The following is a 17,679-nucleotide window of genomic DNA, read 5'->3' as shown; positions in this document are numbered from 1 at the left end:
ATTTTTGGCAAAAACATTCCTCCGAACCGTTGTGAGGTGCAGCCCATCGCTTGCCAGAAGTCCATCTTCAAGAAACTGCAGTCCGTGATCTAAGAATCCAAACCGTTCCTGTTTACACCATTTGCGAAGCCAGCTATTCACTTCCACTATTTTCCCCTCTCTCCCTGGGCCACGTCGTTCAACTGGGAGGACAGATGAGATGACAATTTGTGCATTTAATTGCTTCAATTTCCTGCCCAGAGCCTCGTAGTCTCTTTTGATCTTCTGGAGGCTATTGCTTGCAGTGTCATTGGTTCCCACATGAACCAAGAGGAAGGGGTATTTGTCAGTGGGTTTTATGATTCCTTGCAGTCGTTCAGTTACATCTTGGATCTTAGCCCCGGGGAGACAGCACACCTCCCGAGACATCTTGTCAGGCCCACAGATCACTGCTTCTGTTCCCCTCAGTAGGGAATCCCCTATCACCACTACACACCTCCTCTAATTGCATGAGAGCAATGGAACATCCCCTCCATCTCCTCTCTATGTATCAACTCCACATTTGCTCCAGATTGTTAGGGGATCTCTATGTGACCTGGAAAGAACTGTTAACATCCTGACCCTAATAGCTGCAGAAAAGATCAGAGCACTATTCCTTGTATTTGCTTACAGGGGTTAAGATGTACACCTAATAATTCTGTCTGTCTGTCTGTCTGTCTGTCTGTCTGTCTGTCTGTCTGTCTATCTATCTATCTATCTATCTATCTATCTATCTATCTATCTATCTCTATCTATCTATCTATCTATCTATCTATCTATCTATCTATCTATCTATCATCTATCTATCTATCTATCTATCTATCTATCTATCATCTATCTATCTATCTATCTATCATCTATCTATCTATCTATCTATCTATCTATCTATCTATCTATCTATCATCTTTCGTCTTTCATCAATCTATCATCTTATCACCCAACCAACAGAATGATACTAAAACAACCCATTTTTAGGTGCAAGGCAAAAACATGCATTTTCTCTGGTTTTTGGCTGTTTAAAGTGATCTACGGCCATTTAAACTATGTATGTGGAGGGGTAGTTTTGTTCGTTATTATATTATGCATTTTTGTTTTTTAATGCTGTAAACTGCCTTGTGATTCTCAGATGAAAGGGTGGGATATAAATTTAATGAATAAAAAAAAACAAAAAAAAAGCAGTCCCAGGGACATGCTTGTTTCGCTTGATTTATTATACTGCAACATCTTTTTTCAGATGTAACCTGCCCTGACACCTTATGGTGAAGGATGGGTATTAAATATAATATGTGATGACGATGCTACCCATGCACAATATTTAATTAAATGTCTTACAACTGAGAAAAATAACCAGACGATCCTTGCAGGAAATTCAATTAAGTGTTGTGTTTTTAAAGAAGCTGTAGCCAGATCATCACTGAGCCACAAATCCACACAACCACTTCCTGTCCCTTCTTCAACCTTTGGAGAAAAAGAATGTAGGAATTTCTGAACAACACTGCCCAGACTTTCCTTGGCACAACATTGATTCAATGAAGAGGGCCTCCAGTTTCTGCCCATCTCTCAAAATCTGAAAATGCCAAAGGAGGGGAAATATTTTCAAGCTTGTCACATATTTTTTCCCCCTTCCAGTGGCAGCTGTTGGCAAAGTAATTGGAGTTAGTTGGTCTTCTGGGAGATGAAGCACTCAAGCGGGGGTTTAAGGGGGCAGTGAAGTAGACTCAGAATCTGACATTGTTGCTTTGTTTTCAGTAAACAGAGTCTTCTGTTTTTTTATATGTGCAATTTCCGGGAAGCGATTTGGTGCTCTTTTCTTAGGGTGCTCTAAGGAAAATCAACTTCCTCCAGACGGTTATCTTCTTTACCATTTGGATCCCCCGAGGGACGAATGTGAGCAAACTGCAGCTTCGTCGCTTCCCCCTAAAAAATATGTATGCTGATGTAAGTAGATATAGATATGGCCGAAGGTTTACACCGTGTCTCTTTCCAAGCGTTGTGGGATGGAAACGGCAAGATCTAATTAGGATTGCTGTACTTGGTTTCGGTAGCACAAGTAGGAAAATGTACACTGCAGTCTTATACATGTCTATCTGCTCAGGCAATTGAGTAAAGGATTATGGCCTTAGATTCTGAATTCAATGGCATTGTGGGAACCCCATTCTTTAGACCAGGGGTTAAGATCATAAGGGACGTGGGGGGCGCTGTGGTCTAAACCACTGAGCCTAGGGCTTGCTGATTGGAAGGTTGGCGGTTTAAATCCCCGTGATGGAGTATGCTCCCGTTGCTCAGTCCCTGCTCCTGCCAACCTAGCAGTTCGAAAGTGCGTCAAGGTGCAAGTAGATAAATAGGTGCGTTTCCGTGCGCTGCTCTGGTTCGCCAGAAGTGGTTTAGTCATGCTGGCCACATGACCCGGAAAACTGTCATCGGACAAACGTCGGCTCCCTCGGCCTGTAGAGAGATGAGTGTTGCAACCCTAGAGTCATTTGTGACTGCACTTAACTATCAGGAGCCCTTTACCCTTTTTTTAAGATCGTAAGATGAGTCAATGGCCCACTTAGTCCAGCATCCTGTTGGGTTGCCCACACCAGCATGCCCTGCATTGGCCCAATCTTTCCATGTGTCAGGAAGCCGTCAAGGAGAACAGGTTGTTTGTAGACCAGAGAAAGAGAGTGAAACACTTGGCTAGCTTACAGCTAGTTTTGTTTGTTGTTTAGTCATTTAGTCGTGTCTGACTCTTTGTGACCCCATGGACCAAAGCACACCAGGCACTCCTGTCTTCCACTGCCTCCTGCAGTTTGGTCAAACTCATGCTGGTAGCTTCGAGAACACTGTCCAGCCTTCTCATTCTCTTTCATCCCCTTCTCCTTGTGCCCTTAATCTTCCCCAACATCAGGGTCTTTTCCAGGGAGTCTTCTCTTCTCATGAGGTGGCCAAAGTATTGGAGTCTCAGCTTCAGGATCTGTCCTTCCAGTGAGCACTCAGGGCTGATTTCCTTAAGGATGGAGAGGTTTGATCTTCTTGCAGTCCATGGGACTCTCAAGAGTCTCCTCCAGCACCTTAATTCAAAAGCATCAATTCTTTGGCGATCAGCCTTCTTTATGGTCCAGCTCTCTCTTCCATACATCACTCCTGGGAAAACCATAGCTTTAACTATATGGACCTTTGTTGGCAAGGTGATGTCTCTGCTAGTTATTACTATTATGATTATTAAGGAACAAAGAACACACAGAGGCTTCTGAAGGTTGCTCCTGTCTTGGTGAAGCAGTTGTTGCCTTTATTTCCCCCTTCTTCATTCCCTAACCCTCTATCTCAGGCCCCTCCCTCTGGCTATGGCAATCCCCAAGGGACCCTCTCTGTGTCTGCTTGGCTTTCTGCCTGGCAACGTGCAACGAACACCTTCTTCTGGAAGGGCGGGCTGCAAGCTGTCAGCAGAGAAGCTATCAGAGTGGTTCTGCCAAATCTGATTCCTGTCCCTGCCCTGTTTCCTTGCCTGTTTCCTCCTCTTCACTATTTTTCAAGCTCCCTGCCTTCAGTACTTCCCAGCTCATCTCCTCCTCTGGGCTGTGGCTGGTTTCCTACCACCAGAAGCCAGGATCCAAATCCTCTCCCTCTGTGCTTTCCCCGGGGGGCTTAGTGTTAGAATTCCTGCTCCATGGGTGCAGTCATGGAATTTTTGTCTATCACATGACGGTGTATGTTTTGACTCCACAGAGTGGGAAATGACGGAGACAGGATGTTACTGTGTTCCGTGAATTGGGACTATTGTCCTTTGTTCTTTCTCACTCTTTGCTGTCTGATGCTAGAGAGAGAGGGAGCCATGTTGCAGTGCTCTGTGTGTGTTTATATGTAAATAAAGTAGATTAGCCAAAATGCTGAGTTGCTGAGGTCTGTTACACAAACTGCGAAGACTCTGCAGATCCCTAAGTGTACCAATGTCTGCTGGCATCGGTCACTGTGAAGTTCGGGCAGAAGAAAGCTTTTGAAGCTCCCGAACGATTGGCCAGGTGGGAGAGAACATGCCAGTCGGGCATGTGTCTCTGCCAGAGTTCTACTCGAGTGTAGGACGAGCTCCTGACACTCAGGTGGCTTCCACCATTCCTCCTCATCTAGTCAGTCCCTGACACCATGTCTCACTCCTTCCTGCTCTTTCTGGATAAAGGCTGGTGTTTGGAGAAGCTGGGAGAGCAATGGTGCCCCACCTGTGTGGCATCAGTGGCCACTATTGAATTAACGGGCTGGCAAAGGTAAAATTTACATTTGCTGCTCCGCCCACTTTTGCAACACCACTGGCATGTGGTCCTTGGAAGCAGTGGAGGCTGTTCCATTAGGTTGAATGGGGCAGTGTCCCACCAACCTCAATCTGCCTTAACCACTCCACAGCCGGCTGCCTTCTTGTTCACAACCAGTCAGATGACGATTCTGCCTGTCATTGGCTCAGGCCCTACCTACTGCTGCTCTCTTTGCCTTCCTTCCTATGAGTCACAATGGGCACCTGCCACCACTGCTGTCACTGAGTCTGGCTCCGCCTGACTTACAAGATTGTACATGTTTAAGCAAGCCTTGAAAACATGTCTATTTTGGGTTGCTTATCCCCAGTGGTTGTTTTTTCAGAATTGGCTGTTTTAACATCGATGACTCTGTTGGCCGGGTGGTAATTTATATGGATATCTGTTTTAAGTGGCTTCGGTTTTTAAAGGATGGCAAACCCCCTTGCTATAGTTCCGTTGCTATTGCTATTGGATTTTATAGATGTACTATTTTGTGATGTTGTCAGCTGCTCTGGAGGGGCTGTGCTCAGAAAGGTGGCATCCAAACGATTTATAAATAAACATTAAAATTGTGCACACCTCTCCTGCTTGACTTACCAATAAGTTAACCCTCAAGTTACAAACTGAATGTCCCCTGTTGTTGCAATTTCAATAGTTGCCCCATGTGATGAACTACCAGTCCTGCAACTTGAAACATCCTTTTGACTGTGATATAGGATCAGGTTTAAGGTGCTGGTTGTTAAAATATCTGTTGGTGATAACCACCAGGGTGTTTTCCATTCTAGAAGTTTTTTATTTTTCTCCCAAACTTCATATAGTGATCCTCTAATAATATGGCTTGAAAACCCTTTATGTACCTTTTCTTTGTTTGACCACAAATAGGCATGCCAGCCGAACCTATTGCTGGACCCTTCTAAGTCTAATAAGTCAGTGTTTTCTAAAGTTATGCACTCTTTGATCCAGCAAAGGCAGGCAGCTTCGAAGTATAATTTCAGATTCGGGACCGAGAATCCCCATCTTTCTTTTCGGTCTGTGAGTAACTTAAATCTGACTCTTGGTCTTTTCCCTTGCCATATAAACTTCGAAAGGGTTTTCTGCCAATCCTTAAACATTTTCGAACCTTTAATCACTGGTATGTTCTGGAACAGGAACAACATTTTTGGGAGTACGTTCATTTTTATTGCCGCCATTCTTCCCATCCACGAGAGTTTGACTCTATTCCATATATCTAAATCTTTCTTAATTTCCTTCCACGTTGTCAAGTAGTTATCTTGAATTAGATTTATATTTTTTGTAGTTAACCAGATTCCCAGATATATATATATTTTTGCCACCTTGATTCCATTCTGTGTCTCTAACTTTTCTCTTTCTTCCTTTCCCAGATTCTTAGTCATCATTTTTGTCTTTAATTTGTTCAATTTAAAACCGGATAGTTTGCCACATTCTTCTAATATTTCAAGCGCCTTGCTGAGACTTTTTAGCGGCTCTTCTAGGGATAGCATCAAATCGTCTGCGTAGGCTTTTAATTTATATTCTTTCTATCCTACTTTAATCCCTCGAATCTCTGGTGTTGCTCTTATTTTGTTTGCAATTACCTCTAATACAATGATAAACAGAAGTGGGGAAAGGGGGCAGCCCTGTCTTGTTCCTTTTTTGATTCTAAATGGATTTGTTAAGTTGTTATTTATTATCAGTTTAGCAGATTGATTCGAGCATACTGCCTTTATTCCTTTCATGAATTCCCCCTCTATCCCAGCTTTCTCCATACTTTTTAATAGGAACGACCATGAGACACTGTCAAATGCCTTCTCCGCATCGATGAAAATCAGAGTCGCCGGTATCTCATTCTTACACTCCAGATATTCAATGATGTTTAAAGTATGTCTTACATTATCCTTCAGAAACTGGTTTGGGAGGAATCCTGCTTGATCTTTATGAATTAAATTTACTGGTATGTCCCACAGAGAAACTTAAGGTCTTCAAATAAAAACATCTTGAAGGTCCCGGGCCACAGAGAGGTTAGGCTGGGCTCAACTAGAGCCAGGACTTTTTTTTGGCTGTGACTCCAATCTGGTGGAACGCTCTGTCACAAGAGACTAGGGCCCTGCGGGACTTGACATCTTTCCGCAGGGCCTGCAAGACAGAGTTGTTCCACCAGGCCTGGACGTGCGAAGAAATGAAGAAATTCTGGGATTTGATTTACAATGACTTAAAAAAAATATTTAAATACACCTTTCCTAAAAGACCAGAGGCCTTTTTATTAGGAATTATCGGGGACGAAATTAAAAAAGAAGATAAGACATTATTTCAATATTCGACAGCAGCGGCCAGGATACTAATTGCACAAAATTGGAAAAGTCCGAAAATCCCAACAGTCAGAGATTGGCAAACAAAATTATTTGAATATGTGGAAATAGCAAAAATGACGCAAAAAATTAGAAACCAAAAAAATACAAAGTTTATTAATGATTGGAATAAATTTATGGTATATATTGAAGGAAATTACAGAAATTTAAAAACAATAGCTGGTCTGATATAAATCTTATGATGCATAAACCATCAATAATTATTAACTGCAGAAAAGAAAAAAAAAGAGAAAAAGAAAATTTCTTTTTACCAAGAAGCCCGAAATCAGGAGGGAAGGAAGTCAATAGGTGCGTAGAAGAAAGATCTAAATATCTAAAGATATAAACATATAAAGATATAATGATGTAAATAATAAGATAAAGAACTGTAACAGAAAGTGATGCTTTTTCTTTTTGGATTATGTATGAATATTTTTTCCTTTTTGTCTTTAATTCTTTTTCTGAAACTGTTGATTTGCTTTTTGTCATTTCTTTTGGTTTTTTTTGATGATTTAATTGAAACTCAATAAAAAGAATTTTTTTTTAAAAAAAGAGTTGTTCCACCAGGCCTTTGGCCAGGGCACAGCCTGACTCCCTCCTTTGGCAATCTTCACAGAACTCTAGCCCAATGGTTGCCATCAATTTGATTTGAACTGATTTTATAATGAAATGATTTTAGAATGTTGTATTATTTTATTGTTGTTAGCCACCCTGAGCCCGGCTTCGGCTGGGGAGGGCGGGATATAAATAAAATTTATTATTATATTATTATTATATAGACCCTGGACTGGCACCACACAATGGGCCCTCCTGGACAGGAAGGGATACACAGAAGTTCCTCTTTGGTTTGGGACTTTGTCTAACCACCTAGGTCTTCCTTCATCTGGTGTATCCCTGTGTGTCCCCTGAACTTTGATTCCTAGTTTCTGGTTCCTGCATTCCTGGCTCACCTTTTACAGATGTCCTGCTACCAACTGCCATCTCCATGTGTCTAGCATAGAATTGGTTCTGGAGCACAGGTAGGTCCTTTATCAATGTGTCCTTAATAACAAAACAAAAACAAGGGCCTGATATTTGGGCTGGCAGATTGCATGATAACGATTCCCCCCACCTGAATGCAATGTTATCCTAATTCTGATTCCAAGGCATCAAGACTAAGTCTCATATTGAACAAAGGCAATCTTCGGGTTGTATCCATGGCAACCGCCTCTCGGAGAACTAAGGATTGAGAGCGAGTGTCCACCGCCAGTGACAGATCCTCGTTCTGCAGCAGACCAAGCAGGCAGGTGTGCTGTCACAAAGCAGCTCAGCCCGTTTCCCCCTGCCAATCACTTTGACGTTCACATAATTACAAGGAAATAGTTCTGCTGCCTCACGATGCAAATCGGAAGCGACTGTATTTGCAGCAAATGCCGGGAGCACAAAACTCAATCTTTCTTTCAAATACATTTTAATAATCCCGTCTCTCCAGACTCCCAACTTTTGCAGCAGGAAGGGGTTCTCTCGTCTTGCTATCTTGTCAATCTATGTGGTAGGGACTCTCCTCTATTTTGCGATGCCTTAGGCCTAGCAGAGGGAACCAGGCTTAGCAAGGAGTTTCCCATAATTCACTGGGCCTGTAATCCAATCAATGTTCTGCCAGATGTGGAATGCTTGCAGTTCTGAAAGTTAAAAGCTTCATTTAAGCTTTCTTTTTTTCAAACAAACAAATGCTCTGCTTCATGGAAAACAACAATTCAGAACTCCGCAGACAGTGTTTTGGAAAGCCCCATGTTATAAAGTCCATTGAAGAAGTGTAAGACCTTTTCAAGCCTATAATGTCTACTGGAGGACAGAAGCACTGGAATGGAAGGGCTGTTGTGAAGCTGCAAAGTTTTTTTAAATGTACAAGTAGGACTACACACTGTTGCTCATCTCCTAAGCATAAGAAAGAGACAGACTTCTTCTCTTCCACCCCCACAATGAACTATGGAGGAAAAGTGAATTCCTTTTGCTTCCACCACAATTGCCCTTGGACCTATTTGTTTGCAACTTTACACGCTTAATCCAACTTGGAGGGGCTACTGTGCCTGTAAATTCCATCCACTTTGGTCAAAAGAAGGACATGTTAGAGCCATTTCTAGATTCCCCAGTATGGTGAAGTAGCGGAGGCTGCCTGGCACTGCCTGGGAATTTGTAGAAACCAAAAATTATTGTGTTTTTCAAATGGGTAGTGCAATTTGCGAATTTGCCCCATCATGCCAAAAATTGGGCAAATTCACACCAAAGCCACATTTTGTCCTGCCATCTTGATTCAAAATTGCACTCAAACATTGATGTAAATTGCCACTCCCACTTCATTATTTCAAGAGATATTGTCACCTATGCAAAAAAGAAAAGGAAAAAGAAAAAGGAAAGGAAAAATAAAAATAAAAGGTGAAATCATGCCAATATCATATTTTGGTCCATCATCTTGAATCAATATGGTGCCTGGCATCTGAACATCAATGAAGACTGTGGGAACCTTCATGCCAAGTTTGGTGACAGTACATTGAGAGGTAGCCACACCTATAGCAAACAGATGGACAAATAGAACACTTTCTAAAATGTATAGTATATAGGATAACAGAGCTTTGTTTTATATAGGATAGCTCAAAATTCAAAGATTGAAGGGGAAAGGACACAGAGCTACTCAGAAATATGTTGATTTTATTTTTTAAAAAATGCACCGATAGTTACAAGGTGAAGTTTGAGGTCCATTCATGCCCCTACTCCCAACCACCTTGCAGCCTTCTACTGGGGTGGCAAAGCTACAAACTATTTTGGCTAAGTACTAGCCAACACATGTTGAGGGGGTGTGTCAATAGCTTAGGCACCAACCTCCCCACAACCTCACCCTTCCCCCCTCCTACGTCCTACGTCTGGGACGTTGCCATACACCTGGAATTTCCTGGACATAGCCGGTATTCAGTCATTGGTAACAGTGCCCAGGCAAAATGTCAGTGAAATGTATGGGGAAATCTGGACATTTGGCAACCAATGTTGAAGTGTAGATTATAGCGAAATTCCTTTAAAATAATTCAAAAACTTGGTGGGGTGTTTTGTTGTTTGTTTGTTTTTCTGAAATTTTGCAAAAAAGCTTTCGTCTCTGGATTTTCACTTGAAATATGGCAACCCTACAATAGCTATTGCACAATGATCTTCTCTTCAGCATATGCTGAACTCTGAGCAAAGGAGGGGAAAGCAGAAAAAGCACAAATAATTTGTTTTTTTTGTTTTTTATCTCTTCTACAAAACAGAATCTTGCTTTTTTTATTAACATATAAAACACATACATATACATTTACACAATACACATACATACTACCTTATTTATAAGAAATACATACATACTACCTTATTTTCATAACATAAAACATACCTACATTACTCTATATAATACCCACCTATACTGTACATATCAACATACCTACACTCCTACCCCACACGGACACCCACCAAGTGACTTGACTTCCAGCCGTTGTTGTTACGCTACTTTATTTTTCCAGTTAGCTTAAACACATTTCATTATTTCTTTAATCTCTTCTTCTATCTTGACTTTACTCTCCTTTCACTCTAATCATGTTCTGGATTCACTCAATAACTGTCAGACATTCTACTTTTTCCACATAAATTTTGATGTATTCCTTAAAGATAGCCCACTCCTTATTCACTTTTTGTACCATATCTCCTCTTATCCTCCCTGTTAGTTCAGCAATATGGAAGTATTCCATCATTTTAGATAACCAGTCTGTTTTAGTTGGGATGCTGCTGCTTTTCCAATTTTTGGCAATCAATAACCTTGCTGCCGTAGTTGCATACATAAATATTGGAATCTTGCATTTTTTGGGGGGAAGGCATTTGTCTCAGTGGTATGGTGCCGGCTTTGCTGGTAGAAGTTCCCAGGTTTCGTTCTCAGTATTTTCCGAGAAAATGATCTCTTGCAGCAGTGCTGGGAAAGACCAGAGACCTTGATGTATTGCTTTCAGAGTAGAATATTGGGCTTCCAATGGACCAAACACATGACAGTGTAAGTCAGCATTGTATGTTCATTTTTGCAGGATTTTGGTCCCATGAAAGGTGATTTGGTCATTGCACTCAGTCAGCAGTTTGGCGTAGTGCAAGGGTAGCCAAAATGGGATCTGTTAAGTTGTGGGTGAACATATCAGACGACACAGCAATTCTTCAAACAGCTCTTGTTTATTCACAGGCCAGAACAGAACTGAACTGAAGGGTTCAGCCAGCCTGCTTATATAGAGCTCCACTAGAATGCAACAGTAACCATTTTCTGTAACTATCCAATCACTGAACGTCACTTTCAATCCCTTATTTGCATATGTGGACCTGAACTATCTACAGTATCCCCCTGCTGGCCCAGGGTGAGAACTTCAGTACATAACACCATCCTTCAGAACTTGTGTGGACTACACCTCCCATCCATCCCATCCAGCATGCCCAATGACCAGGAATGATGGGAGTTGTAGTCTATATCACTTAGAGGACTTCACATTAGCTACTCTTGAGATAAGCAAATAGTGTGTTTTGTCAGTGCACAGTATTTTGTACTGTAATGGGGTATTTTTTATCAACTGGTTTATTTATCGGCTCATTGCTTTAAGTGTTCCCCACTTGCTCCAGACATTTTGTGATTGGGTGGATTAGAAATTGAAATGAGTGAATGGATCAATAACATCCACAGGTCAGCTCAACGGGATGACAGCCATGTCAAACCTTTTTTCAGATAGTAAAATGTATTGCTTGTAACCTACCAGCTATTGGGGTGGGGGGTGGAGGGAGGGAGGGAGGGAGGGAGGGAAGGAAGGAAGGAAGGAAGGAAGGAAGGAAGGAAGGAGAGAGAGAAACTGCTAAAGTGCAGGAAGAAATGCTGACATTTATAAGCAGGACATGAACTTTTAGTCTGTCCACCATGAGAATAAAATATTTCATTATTTAAATTGGATCACACCATCCTCTTCCTGTCTCTACTTCTGTGTTACATTATTGGTCCTTCTTGGTTATAATAAAATCACGACACACAGGATTCTTGCTAACAACATTCCTGAAAATGTCACTTCAAGCCAAGTGGCAAAGAAGAAGAAGAAGAATTAGGTTTTTCTAACATCTTCCAGTGGACTTGGGTGGCTAAAATGACATTCTTATAGCTCATTAAATTTATTAGGGGATGTACTCAGGTCTGTGGTTGGAGACAGCTTTTCTTCCTATTTGCTTAAAAAGGTAAGGAGGATTTGCAGTGCTGCATCACAGCTCTCAATTTTCGAGAAGTCGGGGCTGGGTAGGGCAGCAGAAGAGAAGGCAGATTGCACGACAACAGTGGCCATGGCATAAGCGTGAGAAGGATGGAACACTGAGAGGGGGCAAGTAGTGGTTTAAAATTGCAGCTGAACTTTGAGCAAAGCAGGGATGGAGGAAATTGAGAGGGAAATGGCAATTTTAAACAATGGCAGAAGTTTCAGTAAAATACCTCACTACAATGCAACATCTGAGGGCTCTGCATCAATAATAATAATAATAATAATAATTTTATTATTTGCACCTTCTCACAATGCATTTCACTCTGTATGCAGTTTACAACATGAAGTTCCAGATTCAGTGTAGTAGTTTAGAAGAGATATTTTATTAACAAGCAAACACTCATATACATACCAACATCCATCACACAAACATCACTTTCTCAAACTGAAAACGATAACTGACAGGATTGGTCTTAAAGATTCAAAAAGATACCGTAACATTGACCAGCATAGGGTGTGCACAAAGGGAAGTGGAAAATAGCAGAGAGGAGGAGACACGGTGATCGGAATCAGGGTTGTCTGTCTGTAAGGGAGAGTTGAAAACGGAGGAAGGAGGAGGCAGGGAAAAGGGTGAAGATGATAATTGTGTGTGTGTCTGTGTGTGCGCGCGCAGAAAATGTGTAAAAAGGGAGGCTGCACAATAGGAGTAAGCAGTGCTTTTTTTCTTTAAAAAGTGTTTAGGGGTACTCAAATTTCCTATGCATATTGAAATACTGCCCCTCAATGAAGCCAAACTTAGATTCACAAAATGTTTAGGGGTATGCGTCCCCCCAGAGAAAAAGCACTGGGTGTGCACTCTTCCCACCTTGGATCAAATCTATGCTTCCAGGTGCCATAAGAAAGCTGCAGAGATAGCGCAGGATAGTACGCATGCCGGAAATGACCTCTTTCAGCTTCTGCCTTCTGGAAGAAGGTACAGGGTTATAAAGACTAGGACTAGCCGCCTGAGAAACAGTTTCTATCCAAATGTGATTTTGGTTTTAAACACAGTGTAAGGAGTCTCTAAGGGATGCGGGGGGTGCTGTGGGTTAAACCACAGAGCCTAGGACTTGCCGATCAGAAGGTTGATAGTTCGAATCCCCACAACGGGGTGAGCTCCCGTTGCTTGGTCCCTGCTCCTGCCAACCTAGCAGTTCGAAAGCATGTCAAAGTGCAAGTAGATAAATAGGTACCGCTCTGGCGGGAAGGTAAATGGTGTTTCAGTGTGCTGCTCTGGTTTGCCAGAAGTGGCTTAGTCATGCTGGCCACATGACCAGGAAGCTGTACGCCGGGTCCCTCGGCCAATAAAGCAAGATGAGCGCCGCAACCCCAGAGTCGGTCACGACTGGACCTAATGGTCAGGGATCCCTTTACCTTTACCTTTAAGGAGTCTCTATGGGAGTATATTGTATTTAATTATGGGGTATCAGAGTTTTTAGGGGGCTAACCAGGTTGGGATAGCAGGGATAGCAGGCTTGTTGGTTTTTGAATGTCTTATGTAGATTTTTCAGTTTCGTCGTTCTGTATGGGACAATGACAATAAAGATTATCAAATTGTATTATCGTATCGTATTGTATTGTAAGGCATGGAAATGGAGGTGATCTGTGTGCCCATGAAAGCTGAAAAAGCAAGGAGAGAAGAAGGAAAACGGCAACGATGGGGAAAATTGGGGGGGGGTGTGTGTGCAAAGGTGGGAGGGAGCAGGAAGCATGGGGATGGGGCTGAAGATGAAAGCTGGGTCATGAGAGGGTCTGCAGAATAGGAGAGGATGGTGACCTCAGAATTGGTCAGAAGGTGAAAAGGGTGCTTTGTAGTTGCTGTGGTGGAGGGAGGAGAAAGATGCAGGAGGTTATTTTGGGGCTGGTTTGTGTGCATGGGGGGTTTGCACAAAAGGAGGGGGAGAAGGGATGGACATGGGGTGAAGGTGAAAACAAGGATGTAAAGCAGGGCTGCAGAATAGAAGAGAGAATTGGCTACAGAAATGGGGTTGAGAAGGTGAAAAGCAAGATTAGTAGTTGCATGGGGTGGAAAGGGGAAACTGGAAGGTTAATGTGGGGAAATAGCAGGGTGGTTGGTAAGCAGAGCAAGGAGGTACAGTCCCTTGTTAAAAATAAAATAAAACTGAATCATTATTTATTTATTTTTAGCCGCAGGATCTGTACAAGTAATTAGCATAAGCAAATCATATAAAGTATGCAGCACGATGAGTCAATAATAGATTTCCCCCCAAATTATTATAATTTGATGACTTCATTATCTGGCATGTCAATTAACATGTCAGTGAGAAGAAGGGAGAAGATAGGAAATATCGTTCTTTTGCATTTTTGGAAATCTGTCATCCTGTGAGCAGTACATTTGTGAGAATATCTCGTAGCCATCACACTGTGGTGGAGGCAGAAAGTGGACATGGTGTTCTAATTTGAATAATAAATTACCTTACGGCTGCAGGGATTGGGCACAGATTGCATGTTCTACATGCACGTGTCAGTACACCTTGTCCCAGTTGAACAGATGTTTTGAAGATGGCTGGGAAGTTATAAGTAAGCAGTTTGGAGAGAGGTTTGGCAGGACCACTTAGTATAACAGAATCATGGAATTGTAGAGTTGGAATGGACTGCAAGGGTCATCTAGCCCAACTGCCAGCAATGCAGGAATCTCAGCTGAAGCATCCATGACAGATGGCCACTCAGCCTCTGCTAATAACCACCAAGAAAGGAGAATCCACAACCTCACGAGGCAGACTCTTCCGCTGTTGAATGGCTTTTACCCTTAGAAAGTTTACTTGATGTTTAGTTGGAATCCCCTTTCTTGTAACTTGAATCCATTGGTTCGGGTCCTTCCCTCCAGAGCAGGAGAAAACAAGTTTGTTCCATCTTCCATAAGACAGCCCTTGAGATATTTGAAGTTGGCTGTCATATCTCCTCTGAGTCTCCTCTTTTCCAGGCTAAACATACCCAACTCCTTCAACCGTTCCTCATAAGGCTTCCCCCCTTGAACATTTTTGTTGCCCTCCTCTGCACATGCTCCAACTTGTCAACAACCTTCTTAAATTGTGGCATCCAGAATTGGACACAGTACTCCAGGTGTGGTCTGAACAAGGTAGAATAAAGGTAAAGGTAAAGGGACCCCTGACCATTAGGTCCAGTCATGACCGACTGGGGTTGTGGCGTTCATCTTGGCCGAGGGAACCAGCGTACAACTTCTGGGTCATGTGGCTAGCATGACTAAGCTGCTTCTGGTGAACCAGAGCAGCGCACGGAAATGCCGGTTACCTTCCCGCCGGAGCAGTACCTATTTATCTACTTGCACTTTGATGTGTTTTCAAACTGCTAGGTGGGCAGGAGCAGGGACCGAGCAACGGGAGCTCACCCCGTCATGGGGATTCGAACCACTGACCTTCTGATCAGTAAGTCCTAGGCTCTGTGGTTTAACCCACAGCACCACCCGCATCACAAGGCACAATAGAGTGGTACTATTACTTCCCTTGATCTGGACACTGTACTTCTGTTGATGCAGCCTAGAATAGCATTAGCTTTTGTTGTTGACTTGTGATGGATGCGAGGACTGAACCTGAGACACGCCATCTCCAGGTTCACGGGCGGCATGCCTATGAATACCACTTGCTAGGGAGCACCAGTGGGAAAGGGCTAACACCTGTATGGCCTGCTTGTGGACTTTCTGAGGCCATCTGATTGGCCAGTATGAGAAACAGGATGCTGGATTTGAGGGCTCTTTGTTCTGGTCCAGCAAGGCTCTCCTTATGCTCTTATGCATGCAGAGCAAGTTCTCCTCCAATGAGCTACGGCTCCTTCCTGCTACCTATTTCCCACTAATGTATTGACATATGGAGCAGGCATCACGGCGAGCAAATAAGGCGTCCTTTGACATAGTGTGCAGCTCTTCCGCATAATCTGTATCGGTTCCCTCCACTTCCTCAGTGCTCCCTTCTGATTCCCCAAACTATGAATAAATTAAAGACAATTTTCCATAATGTTTTACCTTGTGTTATATAATATGTCTCGAAGGAACCATTACATTGTTCGGGTGCTTAGAACTGCTTAATAATATGGCAGGATTTGTGTCTAGCAATATCGTAGTTGCTAAAGGAGTTGTTATGCATCCAAGGGCTCATCATGGCCATCGAAGAGCAATTTTCTTTCCCCTTTTTATTAAGAGATGTGCGATAGTTCACGCAGAGAACGAGAGGGTCCTTTGTATGCAAAATGGTGCAGCATCCCAGCTGTGCTCTGCTCCGAGGGAGCTGGTTCGTAAAATTGGTTTCAAGGATGGCCTTCTGAAATATGCCCTCCTAACTTTCCCTCTGCCTTCAGGCCAGTTTCATTTTGCTCCAGGTTTTCCAAATAATGCCACTGGCATGCAGTAGAGCTGAAAAGAAAGGAGGGGATGGGCAAGCGGAAATAAGGGCTAGGGACACGGGTGGCGCTGTGGTCTAAACTACAGAGCCTAGGGCTTGCCGATCAGAAGGTCAGTGGTTTGAATCCCCACGACGGGGTGAGCTCCCACTGCTCGGTCCCAGCTCCTGCCAACCTAGCAGTTCAAAAGCACGTCAAAGTGCAAGTAGATAAGTAGGTACCGCTCCGGCGGGAAGGTAAACAGCGTTTCCGTGCGCTGCTCTGGTTTGCCAGAAAAGGCTTAGTCATGCTGGCCACACGACCTGGAAGCTGTACGCCGGCTCCCTTGGCCAGTAAAACGAGATGAGCGCCACAACCCCAGAGTCGTCTGCGACTGGACCTAATGGTCAGGGGTCCCTTTACCTTTAGCCAACAGCTACTGGTCATAATTGCTATGTTCTACCTTCGCTGTGAGAGACACAATGCCTCTGAATACCATTTGCTAGAAACCACAGGAAGGGAGAATGTTGCTGCACTCAGCGTGTCTTGCTTGTAGGCTTTCCACAGGCATCTAGCTAGCCACCTGAGAGGAGAACGCTCGATTAAATGGACCACTGGTCTACTTTAGCAGACTCGTCTTAATGTTCTTAGGTCGGGAGGGAATTCTCAAGCAAATTCTTCTGATCTGCTTCCTTGCGAAAAGTGCCAATTTTTGCAGACTGGTATTTATAACAAAATGATTTATGGTCTCTTAATTTCTCATCCCCTGTTATCTCCAGTGATGGATGCTATTCGACTGAAGGGTGTTGGAAAGGAAAGAGGGTAAAAGTGTCAGATTTGGCATCGAAGGCAATCAATGTCTATTCTGAAGCAAACCCCAGGCCTAATCCCAAGGAAATGCATACAGAAAACACACTTAAGTTGGGAAGAGCTGCAACTCAACAGTAAAGCATCTGCTTACATATAGAAGGTCCCTCGTTCAATCCTGAGCATCTTCAGGTAGGGTTGGGAATATTCCCTGCCCAAAACCCTGCAGAGCTGCTGCCAGTCTTTAGGCACAATATTGAGCTAGATGGGCCAATGGGCTGATTCAGTATTACCCAGAGTCACTTTATCTTCTCTGCTTGCTAGCCCCACGGGATACAATTTCTTCCAAGTTGGCATACATAGGATAGGGTAGGCTGTAAAATATGAGCCTAAGCACTCACTGACCTGGGAGTAAGTCACATTGGCCTCAACAAGAATCACCTTTGTGGGGTTTTTTGTTTTTGTGTGTGTGTTGTTTTTTAATTTTTATTAAGTACAAATTAGAAAACATACATATTTACAACAAAAGAAAATACAAAAGAAAAAGAAAGCACATATAACCAAGGAAAAAAATTAGAGAAT

General features: G+C 42.9%; 3 long non-coding RNA genes across 3 annotated transcripts in view; 1 reads left to right on the top strand and 2 right to left on the bottom strand.

The window, feature by feature from the left end:
• The window catches only part of LOC310842158, a 405,803-nt gene that overhangs the window by 74,763 nt on the left and 313,361 nt on the right, over positions 1-17,679 (bottom strand). The gene's annotated exons all lie outside the window — the stretch shown is intronic.
• Positions 1-17,679, top strand: part of LOC310842223 — a 249,232-nt gene that overhangs the window by 39,690 nt on the left and 191,863 nt on the right. The window lies entirely within an intron of this gene.
• On the bottom strand, positions 1,212-4,431 carry LOC310842346. Its single transcript, XR_014563083.1, has 2 exons — positions 4,370-4,431; positions 1,212-1,935 (listed from the first exon to the last, which is right to left on the bottom strand). It is a non-coding gene; the product is annotated as an uncharacterized lncRNA (long non-coding RNA).

Source organism: Podarcis gaigeae (genome assembly GCF_964106915.1).
Source record: "Podarcis gaigeae genome assembly, chromosome: 3".
Classification (NCBI taxonomy): Eukaryota; Metazoa; Chordata; class Lepidosauria; order Squamata; family Lacertidae; genus Podarcis; species Podarcis gaigeae.
The sequence above is the reverse complement of the archived record's forward strand: the minus strand, read 5'-3'. Positions and strand labels throughout refer to the sequence as shown.